This window comes from Mirounga angustirostris, unplaced genomic scaffold, assembly GCF_029215605.1.
Source record: "Mirounga angustirostris isolate CCGP_5_RB_7025 unplaced genomic scaffold, mMirAng1.0.hap1 SCAF_1, whole genome shotgun sequence".
NCBI lineage: Eukaryota > Metazoa > Chordata > Mammalia > Carnivora > Phocidae > Mirounga > Mirounga angustirostris.
The window spans coordinates 106,264,152-106,277,491 of NW_026991709.1; the positions used below are offsets into that span (position 1 = coordinate 106,264,152).

General features: G+C 38.4%; 1 pseudogene; it reads right to left on the reverse strand.

The window, feature by feature from the left end:
- Positions 1 to 201: 201 nt before the first annotated feature.
- The window catches only part of LOC123862910 (vomeronasal type-2 receptor 1-like), a 32,112-nt pseudogene continuing 18,973 nt past the window's right edge, over positions 202 to 13,340 (reverse strand).

The window sequence follows — 13,340 nt, forward strand, 5'->3', positions numbered from 1 at the left end:
GTTCTTTTCAAGACCACCCACTCACATTTCAACTCACCTCCTTCCTTTCAGCATTGCTTTCCCTTCTCTTCCCCAGTGAAGTGCCTATTGCACTCAAACTGGCCCCTACTATTTAGAAACCCATCAGCTTTCCCCCAATAGCCTCTTTCCACCTCCTCTATCCATTCTATGCTCTAGGCCTCCTCAGTTTACCTGGAAACATCACTCCTGGGCCTTGTTACATGAGTGGTTAGCCATCAATGCTCCCGAGACCACAGCTTGATCACATGATAGGATAATTGTCAGTTTATTACCTTTCATCCCAAATGATGGCAAGTACTGGAAGTGGAGGACAATCCCTTGTCTTTGTACATCTTCTATGCCTAACTCTAAGTCTGATGTACACCATCCCTTCAGTAATGGATGGATGGATGGATGGATGAAGTACTATCAGAGCATTAGAGAAAAAAGGGAATAGTAAGAACAACATGAAATCAGGAAAATAGAAGGTAAGTTCCAGGAATTGCAAGCATCCAGTTGGATTGTTATAAGGATGTTGGTAGGAAGGTGGCAGGTGAAAAATGTTGAAAATAGAAGATGAAAAACAGTTCATAGGGCCTTGAATGTCTGGCTAAGGCAGCTGGACTCACCCCTCAGAGAGTTGAGGAACCACAGGAACTGATGAACAGGGAAGAAATGAGATCAGATTTGTGTTTTAAGGCAATTAATCTGGCTGTTGGAATATCCTTTCCTTTTTGATAATATATTCACTTTCTATCAAGACTTTTCTTTGTCTTAACTCAAACAAATCAATCTTATGTTGTGGGTTTGAGCAGCCCGATAAACATTTCTTTTTCCAAAACAGCTCACACCTGCTGTCTAGGTCAGTCTTGAGTGAAGTGTTGTTTTGCAATTTTTTTCTTTCAAACAATTAGTCTTTATGCTACTTCTCAAGCCACCAACTGCATTATTTTGATGCAACACCCTGAAATTAATTCTGAACTGCTCCCCAAGGCCCAGCATGTGGTTACCAGCAAATGCTCGCCCACAGCAGGGAGAGTCACAAGAGATTTCTATATGAGATTCTCTTATACGACAACATTTGCTGATAGAAATTCCAGTCATATTTTTTACTAGAAATAATTTTTAATGGCACATTCGAATGAAATCTTGCCATTTGCAATAACACGGATAGAGCTAGAGAGTATAATGCTAAGCAAAATAAGTCAATCGGAGAAAGACAAATACCATATGATTTCACGCATATGTGGAATTTAAGAAACAAAACACATGAGCAAAGAGGGAAGAAAGAGGAAAACCAAGAAATAGACAACTATAGACAACAAACTGATGGCTACCAGAGTTAGTGGGGAGGAAGGGTGAAATAGGTGATGGGGATTAAGGAGTGCACTTGTAGTGATGAGCACCAGCTGATGTATGGAAGTGTTGAATCACTAAAATGTACACCTAAAACTAATATTACACTGTATGTTAACTAAATGGAAATTTAATTAAATAAATAGATACATAAATACATAACACATTTACTCAAGGAGAAAAATTATCTTTCAATGTTATAAGACCATTTTAATACTTGACAAGTAATTGGGGCGCCTGGGTGGCTCAGTCGTTAAGCGTCTGCCTTCGGCTCAGGTCATGATCCCAGGGTCCTGGGATCGAGCCCCGCGTTGGGCTCCCTGCTCCACGGGAAGCCTGCTTCTCTCCCACTCCCCCTGCTTGTGTTCCTTCTCTCGCTGTGTCTCCCTCTGTCAAATAAATAAATAAAATCTTAAAAAAAAATACTTGACAAGTAATTGAATAGATCAATATTAAAAATTAGACCACCATCCTTTGACAATCACATATTATTTAATTTATCTACCATAAGCCAGTCTTTGTAACAATGCATGTGGACCAAATCAACAAGTGATAACTTCAGACCATTTTAGATAAAAGTTGTATCTTAAAATTATAATGTTTTACAAGTAAACATTAAAGTTCAACATGCAAATTCAGTTGATACTTTGTTTTTAATAAACTAGAGAAATTTATTTTCTCTAGTTTCCCAAACCTATTGCTGATCAGAAAAATAAATAATTACAAAGAACGCAAGTCCAATACAACAGTATTACGGAGCCATTTGGTATGAAAGGAGATAATGAAGGCTTTGATATTGCCCAGATGGACTTCTGGACTTACCTTTTTAGATACCTTATATTCGGTAATCAACACTTCAGAAAAGAAATGGATTACTCTGAGATTGAAATATTTCGAATACAAAAGTAAGGCAAATCACTAGACTTGAATGATCTTTCAGCATTTTTTTTTTTAAATTCCAAGATGGATCATTGAGAAGACTCAAGCCACATGCATAACTAAACAAGAAATCAGATTCTCATTTTCCTATTGCTTGATACTTTGACAAACCATCCTCTCTTTTCCAAAGTCCATTCCTGGGTCAAGTAGAGGGCAAAGAAAGCAATCTCCCCCCCTCTTCATGCTGTGATATAGGCTCTTCTCTAAGAATCCGAGGGCTGTGATGCAAAGCACTGTAGAAGTTTTGGGAGATGGGTGGGTGAGTAGATATTGACCCAGAAAGCACTGGGTACCATTAGCCCTCCAAGAAATGAGCTCGTTTTTGAGATTTGCTGGACCTTGGTGTAAACTTCCTATTTAAATTACAGGAAACTCATCCCCTTCATCTGGTCTGGAATCATCTTTCTTTAAAAATCAATAAATAAATTCCTGACATATCTATCCTGCTAAACTAGTCATCATGGTTTCACTTTCTGCTCCAACAGCCTGTATGAATTTCTCTGCCCAATCTGATTAATTTATATTCACAAGGATTAATAAGTTCTCTTAAAAAGAGAGCTCTTTCTGATCTTGCTGGTTTCCTAAAGTCAAGTATGCACATGGGTATCTGGCTTATTAGCATTTCTACAAATTCTGTTTTTCCACACATTTAATTCATATACACATAAATACATGTAGATCATTTTTAAAGTTTTGTATCTGGAAGAAGATTGAAAATGTAACATTCCAGTTAACTCTGGATGATCAAAGAGTAAATATTTATCATTTAATGTATCCTAAAAATTTTTGCATCCTAATACCTGCTCTAGTTAAACATTTGTTTATTTCGCTTTTGGATATTTGCTATATAATCAACATAACAACTGCTTTGCTGATATCTTAATTCCCCTCATTTTTATTTTTTAAGCAGAAAAATGTTTTGAAATTCAAATATTTTACTACTATTATCTAGGAAAATCTGGAGGAGATGGGCCTTGCCTTCCCTCTGGAAGAAATTTTTCTATTCCCATTATGAATTCAAGAAGGAACTGAGCTTTGTTCACATCCTAGTTCCTTCGATATTATCTGTATGCAACAGAGTCTTTTGAAATACAAATTCTCTTACTAAATGCCCTGCTCCAAGGGAAAGTTTATGAGCTATAATTCTTACCTCAGTTGGAGAAAAGCTACCTATTCCATAGAGGCATTAACAAGATGTTTTTTAGTCCCCACAAGGTGACTTCGTTTGATGTAAATTTCTAGACCAGACACCCATGATATAAAAAGAAACATATTCAAGAGCCAGGTTTTTTATCCATCATTTTAGGTTACTTATGCCCTCTACCATACACTCCTCATACCAAAGTATTATGAAATGTTTAAATGAAGTTATTTATAATTTCAGTGGTAACAGGTACTCTAATTCATGCTAAATGGGATCTTAGAGATTTCATATCCCATGCTAGGACCATACTACTAGAACCCAAATCCTAAATATTACCCCAGAGCATGAGGTGGTGGCTGCAGGAGCAACCTGAAAGGAAATGTTGAAACATGTCACCATTGCAGCTTTGAAGGACACATGTAACTCACAACTATATTCATCCAGAATAGTTGACACTGTGGAATTATTAAGCTAACTGTTCACAGAGGCTGAAGTCAGTTGGATGCTCTATCTATGGTGGGGACTCTTCCACCAGCAATTTCATCGGTGTTCCTTGTTGCCCTCAGCAAAATAATGAAACACTTGGGAGCAAATATACAACACAACAAACCATAGCTGGATGCCAAGATTGCAAATATTTCCACAGATACTTTGAAATTGCCTTTGATGCTCAAGTAAGCAGGGACAAAGGAGATCCAGACGATGAAAAAGACCAGCATTCCAAACGTGATTCTTTTTCCTTCATAGTAATTATCTGGCAACTGGTGAGTGACAAAGGTTGTTAGAAAGCATAGCAAGGCCAGGAAGACATGGATCCCAAGTATAGAGCATAAAAACTCTACAGAACCTTCATCACATTCCAAAATGATCTTTATATGTCAAGATTCTATGTTCTTGTACAATCTTGGGGGCTCCAATACTAAGTAGGCTGGGCATAAGCCAATCTCTACTAGAACAGAGATCAGCACAATGATTTTTTGATAAAGGGAGTGGATGGATATAAGTCAGGTTTTGGATTTAGAAATTGTGAAGGCTAAAAACAGTGAAATTGTTTTTCCAAGAATGCAAGACGGGCAAAGAGAAAAACCCATTGCCAAAGTGACCTGGCCGGTCATGCAAGACCAGTTGTATGGCTTGCCAATGAAAAGCATGGAAGACAGCAGTATGATGACAAGAGAAAGCTGAATGAGAAAGCTCAGCTCCTGGTCATTGGCGTTCACAAGTGGAGTATGCCTGCATATCACGTACACAACTGTGACTGCCAAGACCACAAGCACCCCAACGATAGTGAGAATGACAAGCACGAATCCCAGGGCCTCATCATAGGCAAGGAACTCCACCTATTTCAGCACACACTTGCTCTTTTATGCATTTGACCAATAGTCTTCATCACATTGTTCACACTCCCTTTGACCTAATGAACAAAGAACAGTGGATTGACTGCAAGAAAATCAATTGTCCCCTTCAGCTGCGAATAGCTCAGAACAGCCGAAGACCTAGTGTAGGACTCATTGAGATTCCTTTATACAGAATATACAATATCTAAAAAAAAAAAAGAAGAGAAAAAAGCAGCAATACAATGGTCTTAGAGTGTGCAACTAATACTAAAGGTTGAGAATTATTTTCAGTTGTAGGAATTCAGTCTGGCTTCTTGGTTTCTGCCTTTCCTGTATGGGCCTTTTCTGGTAAGATGCCTCTTTCTCTTCCAATTATCCAATTGAGAAGGGAGGTGTCTAGTCTATCCTCATAAACCAGAGAATAATCCACAAACAGTTTCGAATGTATGAGAAAATTAAAGCTACTAAAGGTGAATCAAGAGGATTGTGATAAGGTTGATTAAAATACAAGTGGTTTTTTTAGATTTTTATTTATTTGAGAGAGAGAGAGATCACAAGCAGGAGGGAGGGGTAGAGGGAGAAGCAAACTCCCCGCTGAGCAAGGAGCCTGATGCAGGAACCCTGGATCCCAGGGCCCTGGGATCATGACCTGAGCCGAAGGCAGATGCTTAACTGACTGAGCCACCCAGGCATCCAAAATGCAAGTATTTTCAACCTTCCATTCAACATTACTGCCACCTACTGAGGGGAATTTTGTCTTTCTCAGCTTTCTCCTCCCCATCCTCCAGATCCAGATTCCAGAGAATAGGCAGAGATGACTGAGAATAAGAAGGGAAACAAAAATAGCAACCATGTTAACTAAAGTTGAGAAAAATTTGGGAACCTTCAGCTGGGCAGATTCTCTAAGGGAGAATATTACAACGTAAGAAAAAACTATTTGAGATGCATTCATGGTAAATTATCAAGTGGATCTCTTTAATGTTCTCTGAAAGGTGCTAGGGAAGATCGGAATTCCCTTCCAATCACTTCGGACTGCCGGACTGGACTTCTCTTGACATAACTCAGTGCAGAGACTGGGTCACGTGGGGTTCAGGCAGGTGTTCAGGTTACCTATTTTCCAATTGGGGAAAATTTTACATTTTTAAAAATCCTCCTTGAAATAAATTATTATTAAGGGCCTTTTGGTAAAGGACAAGGACAACTTGTATTATCTTTAAAGATAGAGATAAGCAGAAATAAAAGTACACCTGATCCAACATGCTTCATAAGGCTAAGCAAACCAAATCTCACTGAAATCCTGGTCATGAAGAGCAGCAGTGCAGCAAGTTGTAGAGAAGAATTCACAGAGCAGTTGTTACAGAATTCATCTGTAAAATTCATCCTGCAAACCTGAAGTAATTATGGCCTTAAGTCCATTGTCTTTAGGGATAGAATTCTTGATCTTATAATTCCAAATGAGAGATAATACAGTAGAATAGAGAACTGTAATTCACTTATTTTTCCAATTATTCACTGTTTTTTACATAACTAATGTTTAATCTATTTTAGAAATTGAAATAATTCTAAGTACTTTTTATGAATCCATTTATTCACATTTCACATTTCATTTTTTAAAATTTTTTTCTCTTAAATTCACAGATGCAAATCCTTTTCCCAACTGTAGCAGCTTTAGAACTGAAACCCAATATTATGGTTTTTTTCACACTGCACAGAATATCCAACAGTTTGATGGATTATAATGATTTTTGTTATAAGTTGTTCACACCTATTTATAAAGCTGGCTCCCAAAGCCCTCTTCACCAGAGCATGCTTAATCTAGTTGCATTTCAATACCATTGGAAAATATGACCATCTCTACCTGGTTCCCGTGACACGTGTCCATCAGCACATGGGATGCAGTCAAAGCAACATATCGGTTCCCCCTGACGAATCCCCTTCCGTGTCCCAGGATGACATAGATCAGTACACACCAAGTGAGGAAGCTAGCAAAGACAAATAGAATGCATGTAACAAAGCCTTTTGTCTCCACACACAAAAAAAAAGTCGAGAGAGTTCACACCTGGATTTCCATGGGTTTTGTGATATCTTGGGAAACCCGGGATAGCTGGACAAGGATAACAAAGAGAATGAATGACACCTGGAGAGCCTAGAGAGGAATTTTGCTGAAGTCAGTCTTGTGGTTGATTCTAGAAATTTAGAGCTCATCTTCAAGTTAGGTCTTTCCAATTTGGGGGCCTCAGACCAGCCTCCATGCCTATGATACTCTGGAGAAGGGACAATTTGATAAATCTGTTCCTGCTTGTTGGGGGGGCAGTGACCCCAAGAATTGTCTTGAAAGCCTGAAAAAGATTTTTTCTCACAAGGTCATCCCAACAGTCTGAAAGTCAAAGATGTGTCATAAAGGCTCAGCAGAAAAGAAAAATAAAAGATCTTTTCCATGGGAAAAATTGGCAGGACAAAAAGGAAATGTGGACAAGGCATAACACTGGAATATTTTCTCACAAAAAAAAGAATTTTGAGAGCTCAATGGTAAATACAGGTCTCCCTTTACATTCTACAGGGATGTGCACTTTGAAACCCAGTACAAATGCAATGTTTGTAAATCAGTTTATATCTTAATGGAAATGAAGATTTCCATTTCCAAATGAAGATTATTTTAAAAGGCGATAAAATGTAGTTTCCATTAAGGAAATATTTATTTTGGAAAGTGAATAATCACATTTATATTTACTTTGGAAATCAGAATTTTCCTATATTGAGTTTTTAGGTTAAATCTGAATTAGATAACAATGAAAAATATTAGAGATCTCTGAGATCAGTTATGGCACGTAACATTACTGAAGTGTGGATTGCTGTACACACCTTCTTCTTACAAGGTGTGTGCATGCGTGACCAAAGAATGAACTGGATTTCCTCTCTCCTGACCCAGTCTTCTGAAAAGAGCTCTCCATATATCTTTCTTCGAAAATCATCATAAACAATGAGCTGATGCCTCTTTGTTCCATTTCTCAGTATCCCTTCCCTTCTCAACACCAGTAACCTAGCTTCTAACCCACTCACCTCACTAAAATGTTTCCTGCAGTGTCTGCTAGCTTTTCCTCTAGCTACGTTCTCTTTTGTATCTCTTCAATATTTGGCACTCTTAATCAACCCCTCCTTGAAATGCAGGCTCCCTTGTCTTCCACTGGGCCTTTTATTTATTAATTGGTTCTACGTCCTCCACCTTCCTCACCACTGTGGGCATTTTCTTAGGTTTGGTCCTTAATCCTCTGCTTTTATCTCTTGATATAAAGCAGCTCATTCACTCTGTCTTTAAACAGCAGCTCTGTTTAAGAACTCCCAAATCTTAATCTCTACCAACCTATCCCACCTGAACTCTAAGTCCATATTCTAAACTTCCAGTATGCCCCTACTTTGAGTATCTCATCTCAAATTCAACATGTCCAAAGCTATCCCCATTAACCCTATTCCTTCTCCCAAATTCCTCATTTCTGTCACAACATCACCATTCTCATCCATAACCTCAAACCTTATCTTGCATTACTTGCCTACATATTCCCTCTCCTTCACTCAGGCCCATCTGCTCACCAACCTCCAGACTCAGTTTACCAACATGAGTTAAATCATGCCTTATACTGCCCACTAATTATTTAAGGCAGGACACTTCCAAATGCAGTCTGTCAGCAAATCCACTGGCTTCTAACTGTAAGATATCCAGAATCTGACTATTATGTGCCACTTCCATCACATCTATCTTGGCTCAAGCACCAGAATCATTTTGGATTATTTTATTGGTCTTCTAATTGGTGTCCCTTTTTCTACTCTTGTCCCCCCCCCCCCCCGCCCCCACCAGCCCACTCCTTCAGTTTATTTGCAGCATGGCAAACAAATGATCCTTTAAAGATTTTATTTATTTATTTATTTATTTATTTATTTATTTATTTATTTATTTATTGAGAAAGAGATAGCCCGAGCAGGGGGAGGGGCAGAGGCAGAGGGAGAGAGAGAATCAAGCAGACTCCAAGCTGAGTCTGGAGCCCAGTGCGGGACTCAATTTCACTACCTTAAGATCATGACCTGAGCCGAAATCAAGAGTTGGTCGCTTAACCGACTGAGCCACCCAGGCACCCCAAGAGATGATCCTTTAAACCCTAAATCAGACTATTATTGTTCTCTCTCAAGGCTCTCTCGTGGCTCCCCTTTTCACTCAGTGTAAAAGCCAAAGTCCTGAAATAGCCAATAAGGCCCTATGTGATCTACCCTCTCTTGCCTTTCTTCCCTCCTCTCTCACTACTCTCCCACTCTCCCACTCCCTCACTCTGTCCAGCCACATTGACCTCTTTGCCGTTCCTCCACCTGCCAAGTACACCCCTGCCTCAGGGCTTAGAAACTGCCATTCCCTCTGCCTGGAATGCTCCTCCCCCAGATGATGCATGGATTCACTTCCCTTTTTGTTCAAATGTCACCCTTCCCTGACCACATTATGTGAAGTTACAACACTCTCCCCATCACTCCCTATCTCAGGCCCTACTACTTTTTTTCCTCCAGCACTATCACCCTTTAAGATAACATATATTTTAGCTATTTGTCTTGTTTATTGCCTATTTCCTCCCACTGAAATGTTAGCTCCATTAGTCAGGGATTTGTTCTGTTTTGTACAGTGACATATCCCCAGTTCCTAGGATGGTGTCTAGCACCAGTAATATTGTGCTCAATAAATATTGGCTCAATTAATTAATTAATTACATTATAAGTGCTGTGAAGGCAGTGTTTTGGGGGTTGTGCATGTGTATGTGTTTTACTTCTTTCCCTTTATTTTGTAGTTTGTGAAATAACAGGTTGGTTCCAAAGAATCCTCCAAAGCTGGTTAATTTTGAAATAAGGAGAATATCATTATGAACTTACGGATTTAAAAAATGTATTTTCTTTTATTGCATTTATTTTCCTTATTGATGCTCAAGTTGTCCAAATTTTTGTTAAAGATTTTATTTATTTATTTGACAGAGAGAGACACAGCAAGAGAGGGAACACAAGCAGGGGGAGTGGGAGTGGGAGAAGCATGCTTCCTGCGGAGCAAGGAACCTGATGTGGGGCTCGATCCCAGGACGCTGGGATCATGACCTGAGCCGAAGGCAGACGCTTAATGACTGAGCCACCCAGGCACCCAAGTTGTCCAATTTTTGACCAGGGAAAACTTCTGCTTGGCTCCTGCATTCTTTTTTTTTTTTTTTTTAAGTATAGTTGACAAACAATGTGACATTAGTTTCAGATGTACAACATAGTGATTCCACAAGTCTATATGTTACCCAATGCTCACCACAAGTGTACCCACCATCTGTCACCATACAACACTACCACAGACCATTGACTGTATTCCCTATGCTGTACCTTTCATCTCCATGACTTATTCATTCCATAGCTGGAAGCCTGTACCTCCCACTCCCCTTCACCCATTTTGTCCATCCTCCCACCCCCGTTCCCTCTGACAATGATCAGTTTGTTCTATTTTTTTGGTTCATTTCTGCTTTTTGTTTGTTTATTTTGTTTTTTAGATTCCACATGTAAGTAAAATCATATGGTATTTGTCTTTCTCTCTCTTATTTCACCTAGCATAATACCCTCTAGGTCAATTTATGTGGTTGTAAATGGCAAAATGTCATTCTTTTTTATGGCTGAGTAATACCCCATTATATAGATATACATACCCCTTTTCTTTATCCATTCATCTATGGATGGACACCTGGGTTGCTTCCATATCTTGGCTATTGAAATAATGCTTCAATAAACAGAGAGGAGCACATATCTTTTTCAATTACTGTTTTTGTTTTTGTTTTCTTTGGGTAAATATCCAGTAGTGGAATTATTGGAGCATATGGTATTTCTATTTTAATATTTTGAAGAAATTCCATACTACTTCCCACAGTGGCTGCACCAATTTACATTCTCACCAACAGTGCACAAGGATTCTTCTTTCCCCAGATCCTCACCAACACTTGTTATTTCTTATCTTTTTGATTCTAATCATTCTGACAGATGTGAAGTGATATTTCACTACAGTTTTCATTTGCATTTCCTTGATGATGAATGATGTTGAGCATCTTTTCATGTGTCTGTTTCCCATCTATATATGTTTTTGGGGAAAAAAATTCTATTTAAGTCCTCTGCCCATTTTGGATTATTTGGTTTTTGGTGTTAAATTGTATAAATTTTGGATATTAATCCCTTATCAGATAATGTCATTTGCAATATCTTCTCCTATTTAGTCAGTTGCCTTTTCATTTTGTTGATGGGTTCCTTTGTTGTGCAAAAGCTTTTTATTTTGATGAGGTCCCAATAGTTTATTTTTGCTTTTGTTTCCTTTGTCTGAGGAGACATATCTAGTAAAATGTTGCTAAGATTGATGACAAAGAAATTACTGTCTATGTTGTCTTCTAGGAGTTTTATGGCTTCAGATCTCACATTTAGGTGTTTAAACAATTTTGAGCTCATTTTTGTATATGGTGTAAGCAAGTGGTCCAGTCTCATTCTTTTGCATATAGCTGTCCAGTTTTCCTAGTACCATTTATTGAAGAGACTGTCTTTTCTCCATTGCATATTCTTGCCTCCTTTGTCATAGATTGACTGTGTAGTGTGGGTTTATTTCTGGGCTCTCTATTCTGTTCCACTGATTCTATGTGTCTATTTTTGTGTCAATACCATACTATTTTGATTAATACAGCTCTGGAGAATATCTTGAAATCTGGAATTGTAATACCTCCTGCTTTATTCTTCTTTCTTAAGATTGCTTTGGCTATTTAGGGTCTTTTGTGGTTCCATACAAATTTTAGTATTATTTGTTTTAGTTCTAAGAAAAAGGCTGATAGTATTTGGTAGGGATTGCATTGAATCTGTAGGTTGCTTTGGGTAGCATGGACATTTTAATGATATTAATTCTTCCAATCCATGAGCATGGAATATCTTTCCATTTGTTTGTGTTGTCTTCAATTTTTTTCAACAGTGTTTTATAGTTTTCAGAGTACAGGTCTTTCACCTGCTTGGTTAAGATTACTCCTAGATATTTAATTCTTTTTGATGCAATTGTAAATGGGACTGTTTTCTTACTTCTCTTTCTGCTGCTTTGTTATTCGTGTACAGAAACACAACCAATTTCTGTGTATTAATTTTGTATCCTGCAACTTTACCAAATTCTTTATTAGTTCTAATAGTTTTTGTTTTGTTTTGTTTTGTTTTGTAGTCCTCAGGGTTTTCTATGATTAGTAGCACAGCATCTGCAAATGGTAACAATTTAACTTCTTACCAGTTTGGATGACTTTTATTTCTTTTTCTTTTCTGATTGTTGTGGCTAGAATTTCCCAGTACTATGCTGAATAAAAGCAATGAGAGTGGACATCCTTGTCTTGTTCCTGATCTTGGAAGGAAAGCTCTCAGTTATTCACCATTGAGTATGATGTTTGCTGTGGGTTTTTCATATAAGGCTTTTATTATATTGAGGTATGTTCCCTCTAAACCCACTTTGTTGAGAGTTTTTATCACAATGAATTTTGAGTTTTGTCAAATGCCATTTCTGCATCTATTGAGATGATCATATGATTTTTATCCTTCATTTTGTTGATGTGGTGTATCATGTTGACTGATTTGTGAATATTGAACCATCCTTGCATCCCCAGAATAAATCCCACTTGATTGTGGGGAGTGATCCTCTTAATGTATTGTTGACTGTGGTTTGCTAATATTTTGTTGAAGATTTTTGCAAGAGATCTCTTAACCTATCCTCACTTTTAAAAATTCTTTTTTCTTTTTTTTTTTTTTAAGATTTTATTTATTTATTTGACAGAGAGAGACATAGCAAGAGCAGGAACACAAGCAGGGGGAGTGGAAGAGGGATAAGCAGGCTTCCCGCGGAGCAGGGAGCCCGATGTGGGGCTCAATCCCAGGACTCTGGGATCATGACCTGAGCCAAAGGCAGACACTTAATGACTGAGCCACCCAGGTGCCCCCCTTTTTTCTGTTTTGCTTGGATGTTTCCATTACCCTGTCTTCCAGATGTCTAATCTGTCTTCTGCTTCTGCTAATCTACTGGTTGCTTCCCTCTAGTGTATTTTTCATTTCAGTTACTGTATTCTTCAATTCTGATTGGTTCTTTTTTACATTTTCTATCTCTTTGTTTAAGCTCTTACTGAGTTCTTCCACTTCTCTCTTCAGTCCCATGAGCATCTTTATGATCATTACTTCAAACTCTTCATCAGGCATATTGCTTATCTCCATTTCCTTTAGTTCTTTTACTAAGGTTTTCTCTTATTCTTTCATTTGGAGCATAGTCCTGTCTCTCCATTTTGCTTGATTTTCTGTTTGTTTCTATAAATTAGGTGGAACCATGACTTCTACACTTGAAGGAATGGTCTTATGATGGCTGTCACCTATGTAGACTGTGCCTGGTGACTTTAACCATTTAGCTGGAGCTGTGTGGCCTGTGGGTCCCAAGGTCAGGGCTGGAGCTGCCCTGGTGAAATGGCCAGAGCTGAAATGGACATGGGCTGGGATGGCCCTGCGGCTCTTCATGGAGA